Source organism: Engystomops pustulosus, chromosome 2, assembly GCF_040894005.1.
Source record: "Engystomops pustulosus chromosome 2, aEngPut4.maternal, whole genome shotgun sequence".
Taxonomy (NCBI): Eukaryota; Metazoa; Chordata; class Amphibia; order Anura; family Leptodactylidae; genus Engystomops; species Engystomops pustulosus.
Genome location: NC_092412.1, coordinates 5587459 through 5601243, shown reverse-complemented (window position 1 = coordinate 5601243; position 13785 = coordinate 5587459).

The following is a 13785-nucleotide window of genomic DNA, read 5'->3' as shown; positions in this document are numbered from 1 at the left end:
ATTGTACCTGAATTGCCCCGGGATTGTGGCGCACGCGATCGGATTGTGGCGCATCGGCGCCGGCATGCGCGCGACGGAAATCGGGGGGCGTGGCCGAACGAAAACCCGACGTATTCGGAAAAACCGCCGCATTTAAAAACCGAAAAAGTGTCGCTTGGGGAGCGCTTACCTTCACTTGGTCCGAGGTGGTGAATTCCGGCGCGATGAGATGACTTTCAGCGCAGCAGCGCCACCTGGTGGACGGCGGAAGAACTACATTCATAAATCCCGGCCGGACCCGAATGCAGAGCAGAGAACGCGCCGCTGGATCGCGACTGGACCGGGTAAGTAAATGTGCCCCACTGTGTGCAGTCTCCCCCTCCTGTGCAGTCACTGTGTGCAGTCTCTCCCTCCTGTGCAGTCACTGTGTGCAGTCTCCCCCTCCTGTGCAGTCACTGTGTGCAGTCTCCCCTTCCTGTGCAGTCACTGTGTGCAGTCTCTCCCACCTGTGCAGTCACTGTGTGCAGTCTCCCCCTCCTGTGCAGTCACTGTGTGCAGTCTCCCCCTCCTGTGCAGTCACTGTGTGCAGTCTCCCCCTCCTGTGCAGTGATTGTGTGCAGTCTCTCCCTCCTGTGCAGTCACTGTGTGCAGTCTCCCCTCCTGTGCAGTCACTGTGTGCAGTCTCTCCCTCCTGTGCAGTCACTGTGTGCAGTCTCCCCCTCCTGTGCAGTCACTGTGTGCAGTCTCCCCCTCCTGTGCAGTCTCCCCTTCCTGTGCAGTCTCTCCCTCCTGTGCAGTCACTGTGTGCAGTCTCCCCCTCCTGTGCAGTCACTGTGTGCAGTCTCCCCCTCCTGTGCAGTCTCCCCTTCCTGTGCAGTCTCTCCCTCCTGTGCAGTCACTGTGTGAAGTCTCTCCCTCCTGTGCAGTCACTGTGTGAAGTCTCCCCCTCCTGTGCAGTCACTGTGCGCAGTCTCCCCCTCCTGTGCAGTCACTGTGCGCAGTCTCCCCCTCCTGTGCAGTCACTGTGCGCAGTCTCCCCCTCCTGTGCAGTCACTTTGCGCAGTCTCCCCCTCCTGTGCAGTCACTGTGCGCAGTCTCCCCCTCCTGTGCAGTCACTGTGTGCAGTCTCCCCCTCCTGTGCAGTCACTGTGCGCAGTCTCCCCCTCCTGTGCAGTCACTGTGCGCAGTCTCCCCCTCCTGTGCAGTCATTGTGCGCAGTCTCCCCCTCCTGTGCAGTCACTGTGTGCAGTCTCCCCTTCCTATGCAGTCACTGTGTGCAGTCTCCCCCTCCTGTGCAGTCACTGTGTGCAGTCTCCCCCTCCTGTGCAGTCACTGTGTGCAGTCTCCCCCTCCTGTGCAGTGATTGTGGGCAGTCTCCCCTTCCTGTGCAGTCACTGTGTGCAGTCTCTCCCTCCTGTGCAGTCACTGTGTGCAGTCTCCCCCTCCTGTGCAGTCACTGTGTGCAGTCTTTCCCTCCTGTGCAGTCACTGTGTGCAGTCTCCCCCTCCTGTGGAGTCACTGTGTGCAGTCTCCCCCTCCTGTGGAGTCACTGTGTGCAGTCTCTCCCTCCTGTGCAGTCACTGTGTGCAGTCTCCCCCTCCTGTGCAGTCACTGTGTGCAGTCTCCCCCTCCTGTGCAGTCACTGTGTGCAGTCTTTCCCTCCTGTGCAGTCACTGTGTGTAGTGTCCCCCTCCTGTGCTGTGATTGTGTGCAGTCTCCCCCTCCTGTGCAATCACTGTGTGCAGTCTCCCTCTCCTGTGCAGTCACTGTGTGCAGTCTCCCCCTCCTGTGCAGTCACTGTGTGCAGTCTCCCCCTCCTGTGCAGTCACTGTGTGCAGTCTCCCCCTCCTGTGCAGTCACTGTGTGCAGTCTCCCCCTCCTGTGCAGTCACTGTGTGCAGTCTCCCCCTCCTGTGCAGTCACTGTGTGCAGTCTCTCCCTCCTGTGCAGTCACTGTGTGCAGTCTCCCCCTCCTGTGCAGTGATTGTGTGCAGTCTCCCCCTCCTGTGCAGTCACTGTGTGCAGTCTCCCCCTCCTGTGCAGTCACTGTGTGCAGTCTCCCCCTACTGTGCAGTCACTGTTTGCAGTCTCCCTCTCCTGTGCAGTCACTGTGTGCAGTCTCCCCCTCCTGTGCAGTCACTGTGTGCAGTCTCCCCCTCCTGTGCAGTCACTGTGTGCAGTCTCCCCCTCCTGTGCAGTCACTGTGTGCAGTCTCTCCCTCCTGTGCAGTCACTGTGTGCAGTCTCCCCCTCCTGTGCAGTCACTGTGTGCAGTCTCTCCCTCCTGTGCAGTCACTGTGCGCAGTCTCCCCCTCCTGTGCAGTCACTGTGTGCAGTCTCCCCCTCCGGTGGAGTCACTGTGTGCAGTCTCCCCCTCCTGTGCAGTCACTGTGTGCAGTCTCTCCCTCCTGTGCAGTCACTGTGTGCAGTCTCCCCCTCCTGTGCAGTCACTGTGTGCAGTCTTTCCCTCCTGTGCAGTCACTGTGTGTAGTCTCCCCCTCCTGTGCAGTCACTGTGTGCAGTCTCCCCCTCCTGTGCAGTCACTGTGTGCAGTCTTTCCCTCCTGTGCAGTCACTGTGTGTAGTGTCCCCCTCCTGTGCAGTCACTGTGTGCAGTCTCTCCCTCCTGTGCAGTCACTGTGTGCAGTCTCCCCCTCCTGTGCAGTCACTGTGTGCAGTCTCCCCCTCCTGTGCAGTCACTGTGTGCAGTCTCCCCCTCCTGTGCAGTCACTGTGTGCAGTCTCCCTCTCCTGTGCAGTCACTGTGTGCAGTCTCCCCCTCCTGTGCAGTCACTGTGTGCAGTCTCCCCCTCCTGTGCAGTCACTGTGTGCAGTCTCCCCCTCCTGTGCAGTCACTGTGTGCAGTCTCCCCCTCCTGTGCAGTCACTGTGTGCAGTCTTCCCCTCCTGTGCAGTCACTGTGTGCAGTCTCTCCCTCCTGTGCAGTCACTGTGTGCAGTCTCCCCCTCCTGTGCAGTCACTGTGTGCAGTCTCCCCCTCCTGTGCAGTCACTGTGTGCAGTCTTTCCCTCCTGTGCAGTCACTGTGTGCAGTCTCCCCCTCCTGTGCAGTCACTGTGTGCAGTCTCCCCCTCCTGTGCAGTCACTGTGTGCAGTCTCCCCCTCCTGTGCAGTCACTGTGTGCAGTCTCTCCCTCCTGTGCAGTCACTGTGTGCAGTCTCCCCCTCCTGTGCAGTCACTGTGTGCAGTCTCCCCCTCCTGTGCAGTCACTGTGTGCAGTCTCCCCCTCCTGTGCAGTCACTGTGTGCAGTCTCCCCCTCCTGTGCAGTCACTGTGTGCAGTCTCCCCCTCCTGTGCAGTCACTGTGTGCAGTCTCCCCCTCCTGTGCAGTCACTGTGTGCAGTCTTTCCCTCCTGTGCAGTCACTGTGTGCAGTCTCCCCCTCCTGTGCTGTCACTGTGTGCAGTCTCCCCCTCCTGTGCAGTCACTGTGTGCAGTCTTTCCCTCCTGTGCAGTCACTGTGTGTAGTGTCCCCCTCCTGTGCAGTCACTGTGTGCAGTCTCCCCCTCCTGTGCAGTCACTGTGTGCAGTCTCCCCCTCCTGTGCAGTCACTGTGTGCAGTCTCCCCCTCCTGTGCAGTCACTGTGTGCTGTCTCTCCCTCCTGTGCAGGCACTGTGTGCAGTGTCCCCCTCCTGTACAGTCACTCTGTGCAGTCTCCCCTCCTGTGCAGTCACTGTGTGCAGTCTCCCCCTCCTGTGCAGTGATTGTGTGCAGTCTCCCCCTCCTGTGCAGTCACTGTGGGCAGTCTCCCCCTCCTTTGCAGTGATTGTGGGCAGTCTCCCCTTCCTGTGCAGTCACTGTGTGCAGTCTCTCCCTCCTGTGCAGTCACTGTGTGCAGTCTCCCCCTCCTGTGCAGTCACTGTGTGCAGTCTCCCCCTCCTGTGCAGTCACTGTGTGCAGTCTCCCCCTCCTGTGCAGTCACTGTGTGCAGTCTCCCCCTCCTGTGCAGTCACTGTGTGCAGTCTCCCCTCCTGTGCAGTCACTGTGTGCAGTCTCCCCTCCTGTGCAGTCACTGTGCGCAGTCTCCCCTTCCTGTGCAGTCACTGTGCGCAGTCTCCCCTTCCTGTGCAGTCACTGTGTGCAGTCTCCCCCTCCTGTGCAGTCACTGTGTGCAGTCTCCCCCTCCTGTGCAGTCACTGTGCGCAGTCTCCCCCTCCTGTGCAGTCACTGTGTGCAGTCTCCCCCTCCTGATCAGTCACTGTGTGCAGTCTCCCCCTCCTGTGCAGTTACTGTGGATGGAGGGTGGAGGGACCATACTAAGGTCTATATGTACAGCTGTCAGAGGGAGGAGGGATCTTACTGGGGACAATATCTGCAGTTGCCAGAGGGTGGAGGGACCTTACTGAGAATTAGTTTAAAACTTTGCTTAACATTCTGGAGGGACTGTAACGAGCACCTTCTGTACCAGATTTCTGATCCTTCTTCGATGCTCCTCGTATTCCCCATCACACCCCATTTGTGGGTTTGTACGATCAGTAACAATCATCTCCAGTTCTTCGCTGAGGACCTGCTATGGGCTTGAGATGCCTCCTGGTGGTAAGACCTTGAGATGAACCGACCTGAGAAGTAGAGGGTTGTCACACGAAGAACCTACCTGTAGCGGCTGCAGGATCTGACTACTCTGGTATTGTTGTCTGTAACTATGGAGATACATGGGATTGCTATTGTGCAGAGATTTATTATAGTGACACGATGAATTGTCCTCTGATTACCTGATGAGACTCAATAAGGAGTCACCTGCTCCTGGGGATGACTCTCTGCTGATCAGCGCCCCCTTATTACATATAAATTACCCACAACACCTCATTATCCACTACACTCGGGCAGGTAATATTACATCTCTGCATCAGTAGGATCATACAGAACATTACAGGGAAGTACTGACCTCTACTGGTGAGAATAAAGCACTGGGGGTGAGAATGTAACTTACCATTATTTCCCCCAATCTCTATCTGTGTCTCTTCTCTTTCACTCAGATCATCAATAGCGTCATGCAGCACAATATAGTCTGTCCTGTACTGAAGAAAATGAAGCACCTGGGCCTTACCTGTACTGAGGGAAATAAAGCACTTGGGTGATATAGAAGCATCCTACTATCTCCAGTAGCCTCTGACTATGTCTTACCTATCACTCAGAAGCATCAGCAGGCTCATACAGGACATTATAAAGAAGTACTGACCTTTGATGATGGAAATAAAGCACGTGGGTGAGATAGAAGCTTCCTATTATCTCCAGCAGCCTCTACCGTGTCTTACCTATCACTCAGAAGCATCAGCAGGCTCATACAGGATATTATAAAGAAGTACTGACCTTTGATGATGGAAATAAAGCACTTTGGTGAGATAGAAGCTTCCTATTATCTCCAGTAGCCTCTGACCGTGTCTTACCTATCACTTAGAAGCATCAGCGGGCTCATACAGGATATTATAAAGAAGTGCTGACCTTTGATGATGGAAATAAAGCACTTGGGTGAGATAGAAGCTTTCTATTATCTCCCGCAGCCTCTGACTGTACACCTGTGTCTTTCCTCTATCACTCAGAACCATCAGCCGGGTCATATAGGACATGTTAGAGAAGTTGATTAGAAGCTTCTTATAATCTCCAGCAGCCCCTGCCTGTGTCCTCTATCAGCAGGATCATATAGGACATTCTATAGCAATACCTTCTGTAGTAATGGGAATAAAGCACTTGGGGTGAGCTAGAAACTTACTGCTATCTCCAGCAGCCTTTGTCTCTTCTATCACTGAGAAGCATCAGGAGGGTCATATAGGACATTTTTATAGAGCAGTACTGACCTCTACTAATGGGCTTAAAGCACTTGGGGTGAAATACCGTATTTTTCGGACTATAAGACGCACTTTTTTTCCCCAGAAAATGGGGGGAAAACTGTGGTGCGTCTTATAGTCCGAATGTGCTGGAAGACGGGACCCGGCTGGAGGACGGCACCCGGGACCCTGGAGGACGGCACCTGTCTGGAGCACGGCACCCTGGAGGACGGCACCCGGCACCCTGGAGGACGGCACCCGGCACCCTGGAGGACGGCACCCGGCACCCTGGAGGATGGCACCCGGCTTCGGTGGACGCAGCCATTCACATTTAAGCGCAGCCTCCTCCCGCCCCTCTGCTGGAGGGAGTGGAAGTCAGCATCGGGCTGCGCTCTGCCAGCTAATGCTGGCAGTGAGCGCAGCCCTTAACACTAAAGCGCAGCGGCTGTGCCAAGTGCCGCTGCGCTCCTCACCCCCCTCACAGCCCTCCAAGTCAGGCTGGCAGCGGGCTGCGCACTGCCAGCTAATGCTGGCAGTGAGCGCAGCCCTTGACATATAAGCGCAGCGGCTATTCCCAGTGCCGCTGCGCTCCTCACCTCACCCCCCTCACAGTCCTCCTCCTCTCCCCCTCTGCTGGAGGGAGTGGTTGCCAGCATCGGGCTGCGCTCTGCCAGCTAATGCTGGCAGTGAGCGCAGCCCTTAACACTAAAGCGCAGCGGCTGTGCCAAGTGCCGCTGCGCTCCTCACCCCCCTCACAGTCCTCCTCCTCCCGCCCCTCTGCTGGAGTGAGTGGAAGTCAGCATCGGGCTGCGCTCTGCCAGCTGATGCTGGCAGTGAGCGCAGCCCTTAACACTAAAGCGCAGCGGCTGTGCCAAGTGCCGCTGCGCTCCTCACCCCCCTCACAGTCCTCCTCCTCCCGCCCCTCTGCTGGAGTGAGTGGAAGTCAGCATCGGGCTGCGCTCTGCCAGCTGATGCTGGCAGTGAGCGCAGCCCTTAACACTAAAGCGCAGCGGCTGTTCCCAGTGCCGCTGCGCTCCTCACCTCCCTCACATTTCTCAATTCTGCTGGAGGGAGTGGAAGTCATCATCGGGCAATTTATAACTTAGCGCAGCTAAGCACTCCTTTGCCCTACATATGGTACCCTCCATAACAGGAGGAAAGTGAAGTTGGGCTGCGCTCTGTCAGTGAAAACTACTGGCAGTAAGCGCAGCCCTTGACAACTGAAGGCAGCAGCACTGGTTGGCTGAGCTTGCTGCTAGCCAAGCCCTAGCCAATCAGTGTTGGGTCAAAAGAGCAACACTCCCTCCGACCACCAAGTGTTCTGCATAGAGCTGAATCTGACAGAACACTTGTAGTGTCGGCACGGGAGTCATCCTTCAGCATCAGGTAACAGTCAGGTAAAATGTCTCCTGATAAAGTCTCCCCATTAATTCTCCCTACTCAAAGTACACTATTAAAACTTCACCAAATATCACACAATGACCCCTAATAAAAGTATCCCCTACTCAGTCCCCTTAGGCTACAATCACACGAACCTGTGCCCGCCGTACCGTAGCATGGGAGAGGAGGAGGGAGTGAGCGCTGCTCGCCCCTGCCCCTTTCCAAAGAGAAACATGGCTGAACCGCTCTGTACGGCGCCATGCCCACATTGCCGCGGGGCGTACGGTATATACCGTACGTTGGCTGCATATACGTCCCCTAACGTCCATGTGAGTGAAGCCTTATAAGGTGTCCCCATACATTGGATTCTCTATTAGGGAACAGTCTGAAGTGTGACCTAAAGTATTGATACTTGGCGGTTTTCCCATACCTTTTATTTTTGACATACGTTATCTACAGGATATGTCATAAATACATGACAGAGGGAACAGAGGACGGCACCTATATTGAGAACAGGGATCTGCTGACTCCCTTCATGTAGCACAACCACATTAGCATTAGCACTCTCTATTCATGTTTCTAGGAACACTTTATACCCTGTTATTTTTGGCGCTCCTATAGAAATGAAATGAGAGTGGCTGTGCAAGCATGGTCAACTCTCCATACAGCCATAATGAGGGGATAAACGGACCTCTGTTCTCCGGGTGCCTATCATGTTTCTTTGACATATCCACAGGAGATACCGTACACAGGAGATAGAAACACCCATTTAAGAATGTATAGAGATGGCTTATAGGCTGAGCCAACTCCATACAGGTTAAGTGTCTGCTGCATGTAAAAAAAATCCATTACAACAAATCTGTACCACAAAAAGTAAGAGCTAAACAATAAATGGAATGTGTCATTAAGACAACACAGTGAAAGCCGTAAAAAAATAGCCCATCAGATAATGTTATCACTCCTTTTTTTGTCAATTCCCATAGGTGCAGTTAGCCTGTGGAGGGTGCAGGGGTGCTGGCGTTAGTTCTTCTTGAATCTACTATCCTTGCACTGCTCCAATAGAAAACACCTTTAACAAAGAGCGCACAACACAATTCTAGTGGGCATGATACCGGTAAATGTGTCACACAATATGATGCACCAGACGCACCTTTCAGTGCAGATTTTTTTTGCAAAATATACCCCATTATTTTCAGTGCAAACTGCTGGCAGATGTTTTTAAAAATCGTGCAAACTGCACTACATACAGTTTTTCTGTGCATAGTGCAGAGGGCGCCAGATTAAGGATTTCTGGTGCCCATTTTCCATACCGTAACTCCCTGAACTGCTTTTTTTTGGTGCACCTTTAACATGGGGTTTGCGCAACACACTTCTGACTTTGCCTGTTAAATCTGGCACATGGTCCGACTGAGCAACGTGAAGGCCCTATAATTTGTGTCAAACGATGTCTAGTGCAACTGCTCCACAAAAGGATTGCGTGTCTCAGACACTTGTTAAATACCGTACCTGTGCAAGCCATTTGCGCTAAAAAGAATGTGCAAAAAAAATGCCATTATCCACTGATTTTCTTATCTACAGTCTTGAATTATGACACAGTGCTGATGTACTGTACTTTTGTTACAGAAAAACAGCGTACCAGTAGTCCCCTGCTGCATCCAATTTTGAAAAGATGTCAAAACAGAAAAGGCTAGCGTATAAAATTCCTTTTAAGCTGGAGGTAGTAAGATATGCCAAAGAGCACGGAAACAGAGCAGCGGAGAGACACTTTGGGCCACCTCCAACTGAAAAAATGATACGAGAGTGGAGGAAACAGGAGGATCAGCTGCAAAAAGCAGATAAATCAAAACACTGTTTTCGTGGGCATGCAGCAAAATGGCCACAGTTAGAAGTGGACATAAAAGAGTGGATCACACATCACAGGAACAATGGCTTCTCTGTTTCTACCAAAATGATCATATATGAAGCCAAACGACTTGCTGCTGAGAAAGGTATTAAGGACTTCAGTGGATCACCATCATGGTGCCACAGATTTATGAAGAGATGTGGTCTTGCTATGCGCACCAAAACTAGAATTGCTCAAAAAATGCCTAAAGAATATGAGTCAAAGATTGTGTCTTTTCACAAATTTGTACTTGATCAAAGGAAGAAAATGGGCTTTGAAGTAGGCCAGATTGGGAATATGGATGAAGTCCCTTTGACCTTTGATGTTCCATCAAATAGAACTGTTGATACGAAAGGTGCTAAAACTATTACCGTGAAAACTTCAGGACATGAGAAAACACATTATACAGTTGTCTTGTCCTGCTGTGCAGATGGTACCAAACTGCCACCAATGCTGATATTTAAAAGAAAAAACATGCCAAAAGAGTTGATTCCACGAGGAGTCATTGTCCATGTTCATGAGAAAGGATGGATGGACGAAAATGGCATGAAAATATGGATAGAAAAAGTGTGGTCCAAACGTCCTGGAGGACTTTTGAAAAAACCTGCGCTATTAGTGCTTGACCAATTTAGGGCACATATTACTGAAAACTCAAAAAAGAAATTTAAAGATGACAAGACTCATCTTGCCGTTATTCCTGGGGGGCTTACCAGCCAGCTGCAACCGCTGGACGTTTCTATCAACAAACCATTTAAAGTTTTCATGCGAGAACATTGGAACAAATGGATGGCTGCTGGCAATCATGACCTGACACCTACCGGAAGAATGAAAAGGCCCACTATCACACAAGTCTGTGAGTGGGTGAAATCAGCGTGGCAATCAGTAAAGGATGAAATAGTTGTGAAATCTTTCAAAAAATGTGGCATCAGCAATGCCTTGGATGGGTCTGAAGATGGTATTCTATACGAAGAAAGTGAAAACAGTGAGATCAGTGATTGCGAGCAATTCAGCTTTCTACATTCAGAAAGCAGTGATGAAGATTTCTTTGGATTCGCTGAAGACTAAAAGACTTGCCTAATTTAATGTTTCTCTTCATTTGACAGTAATAATAGTTGTTCATGCTGGTCTTCATATTTACATTGTTGAAATGTTGTTTCTTTATTCTGTTACTTTATTAAATATTTTAGCACACTATTTGGGGAAAAAACATTTTTTCTTATTTTTCCTCCTCCAAAACCTAGGTGCGTCTTATGGTCCAGTGCGTCTTATAGTCCGAAAAATACGGTAGTAACCTTGTCTGTACAAGTCTCTCTTCTCTATCACTTTACAGCAACCAACCAAATACAAACACAATAATAGAAAGAGAAGTGAAGAAGAGAAGATCCAATAAACATAGACCAGAAGAGAAGCTATAGGAAATTATCTCTGAATGTGAGCGTCCAACATCTCCACCCAAACAGCCCCCCCCCCCCCATCTCCAGCTAGACCCCGGCTTATCTCTGACTTAGTATCTCTACTGCTGTGTCTTTGACCTTGGCTTGTACTTGTCCGCTCTCTTGTCTTCCCCTTAGTGCTGTGGGTCTCTCAGCAGCAGGCTTACCATTACCTACATCTGGACCATTCCATGAGATGCCACCCTCTGCTCTCCCTGGAGTGAAGCCCAGATTCCCGTGTATGGGACACTATGTGACCACAACTCGTTGCTCGCGACACTCGCACAACTTTCCATATGGAACAATGTCTTCATTTTTCACAAAACATGATCATTCGAGAACCTTTGGGAAGGGCCTTGATCCAATCAAAGCTTTCCATGAGGACAATGTGGTTTTATTACATCTAGGAGACACATTCATAACATAGCTGACCCTCTAACGTATCTCAGATAGTTTAGCTCTTCGTGATCAGGATTCTAGAATGTATATACATGTAACGTAGACATCAATGATTCCAAGGCAGGGCGGTTGTGTATCCTCAATCTCTCGAGAAACCTTACCTAAGTGGTGGACAATCCATGGGAGACAGCTTGATGTAGACGGAGAACACCGAACACAGTGACGGAGAACACCGAACACAGTGACGGAGAACACCGAACACAGTGACGGAGAACACCGAACACAGTGACGGAGAACACCGAACACAGTGACGGAGAACACCGAACACAGTGACGGAGAACACCGAACACAGTGACGGAGAACACCGAACACAGTGACGGAGAACACCGAACACAGTGACGGAGAACACCGAACACAGTGACGGAGAACACCGAACACAGTGACGGAGAACACCGAACACAGTGACGGAGAACACCGAACACAGTGACGGAGAACACACACACGGAGAGACGGTCTATGACCTTGGCCACTTGATTGCATTCGGCGGCAATCTTCTGTGCTGCCCTTCGCTCCCTGAAGCAGTTGGCCAATATTCAGTGTTTTGAAGAAGACGTTGACCACATCCATGACTCTCACCACCCCCGCACTGATCAGAACTTGTCTCATACTTTACAGGTTCCTTCCAAAGCCTCTGGGCATGGCCTGAAGAAGATGTCTCCTGCTGGTAATCCCAGCGTTCCTTCATGGCTAGGTTCTTGAGGTTGCTCTCATTCATGATCTGGATATTAGATGGTCTCTTGGCCTCTGGTGTAGAACGTCCTCAGGACAAATACTGTAAGAAAAACTTCTTTGCCCATTCAGGGACAAGTTTTGTGTCTGGGACACAGCGGTGAATGTTCATTATGAAGATCATCAGGGCAGTGGTGACAATGGTCATTGTCCTGGTAGCGAGGTAATACTTCCCTACAGAGAGAAACAAGAAAAACTACGACGCCCCAGCGGTGGGATCCAGTCCAGGACGCCCCAGCGGTGGGATCCAGTCCAGGACGCCCCAGCGGTGGGATCCAGTCCAGGACGCCCCAGCGGTGGGATCCAGTCCAGGACGCCCCAGCGGTGGGATCCAGTCCAGGACGCCCCAGCGGTGGGATCCAGTCCAGGACTGTGCAAAAGAGGAAAAGCTCCGGGAGGAAAAAGCGACGTAGAGAGAAAAAGCTCCTGGAGGAAGAGGCAATGCAGGGAGGAAAAGCTCCTGGAGGAAGAGGCAATGCAGGGAGGAAAAGCTCCTGGAGGAAGAGGCAATGCTGGGAGGAAAAGGCAATGCAGGGAGGAAAAGCTCCTGGAGGAAGAGGCAATGCAGGGAGGAAAAGCTCCTGGAGGAAGAGGCAATGCAGGGAGGAAAAGCTCCTGGAGGAAGAGGCAATGCAGGGAGGAAAAGCTCCTGGAGGAAGAGGCAATGCAGGGAGGAAAAGCTCCTGGAGGAAGAGGCAATGCTGGGAGGAAAAGCTCCTGGAGGAAGAGGCAATGCAGGGAGGAAAAGCTCCTGGAGGAAGAGGCAATGCAGGGAGGAAAAGCTCCTGGAGGAAGAGGCAATGCTGGGAAGAAAAGCTCCTGGAGGAAGAGGCAATGCAGGGAGGAAAAGCTCCTGGAGGAAGAGGCAATGCAGGGAGGAAAAGCTCCTGGAGGAAGAGGCAATGCTGGGAGGAAAAGCTCCTGGAGGAAGAGGCAATGCAGAGAGGAAAAGCTCCTGGAGGAAGAGGCAATGCTGGGAGGAAAAGCTCCTGGAGGAAGAGGCAATGCAGGGAGGAAAAGCTCCTGGAGGAAGAGGCAATGCAGGGAGGAAAAGCTCCTGGAGGAAGAGGCAATGCTGGGAAGAAAAGCTCCTGGAGGAAGAGGCAATGCAGGGAGGAAAAGCTCCTGGAGGAAGAGGCAATGCAGGGAGGAAAAGCTCCTGGAGAAAGAGGCAATGCAGAGAGGAAAAGCTCCTGGAGGAAGAGGCAATGCTGGGAGGAAAAGCTCCTGGAGGAAGAGGCAATGCTGGGAGGAAAAGCTCCTGGAGGAAGAGGCGATGCTGGGAGGAAAAGCTCCTGGAGGAAGAGGCAATGCTGGGAGGAAAAGCTCCTGGAGGAAGTGGCAATGCAGGGAGGAAAAGCTCCTGGAGGAAGAGGCAATGCAGAGAGGAAAAGCTCCTGGAGGAAGAGGCAATGCAGAGAGGAAAAGCTCCTGGAGGAAGAGGCAATGCAGGGAGGAAAAGCTCCTGGAGGAAGAGGCAATGCAGGGAGGAAAAGCTCCTGGAGGAAGAGGCAATGCTGGGAGGAAAAGCTCCTGGAGGAAGAGGCGATGCTGGGAGGAAAAGCTGCTGGAGGAAGAGGCAATGCTGGGAGGAAAAGCTCCTGGAGGAAGTGGCAATGCAGAGAGGAAAAGCTCCTGGAGGAAGAGGCAATGCTGGGAGGAAAAGCTCCTGGAGGAAGAGGCAATGCTGGGAGGAAAAGCTCCTGGAGGAAGAGGCAATGCTGGGAGGAAAAGCTCCTGGAGGAAGAGGCAATGCAGAGAGGAAAAGCTCCTGGAGGAAGAGGCAATGCAGAGAGGAAAAGCTCCTGGAGGAAGAGGCAATGCAGGGAGGAAAAGCTCCTGGAGGAAGAGGCAATGCTGGGAGGAAAAGCTCCTGGAGGAAGAGGCAATGCTGGGAGGAAAAGCTCCTGGAGGAAGAGGCAATGCAGAGAGGAAAAGCTCCTGGAGGAAGAGGCAATGCAGAGAGGAAAAGCTCCTGGAGGAAGAGGCAATGCAGGGAGGAAAAGCTCCTGGAGGAAGAGGCAATGCAGAGAGGAAAAGCTCCTGGAGGAAGAGGCAATGCAGGGAGGAAAAGCTCCTGGAGGAAGAGGCAATGCAGAGAGGAAAAGCTCCTGGAGGAAGAGGCGATGCTGGGAGGAAAAGTT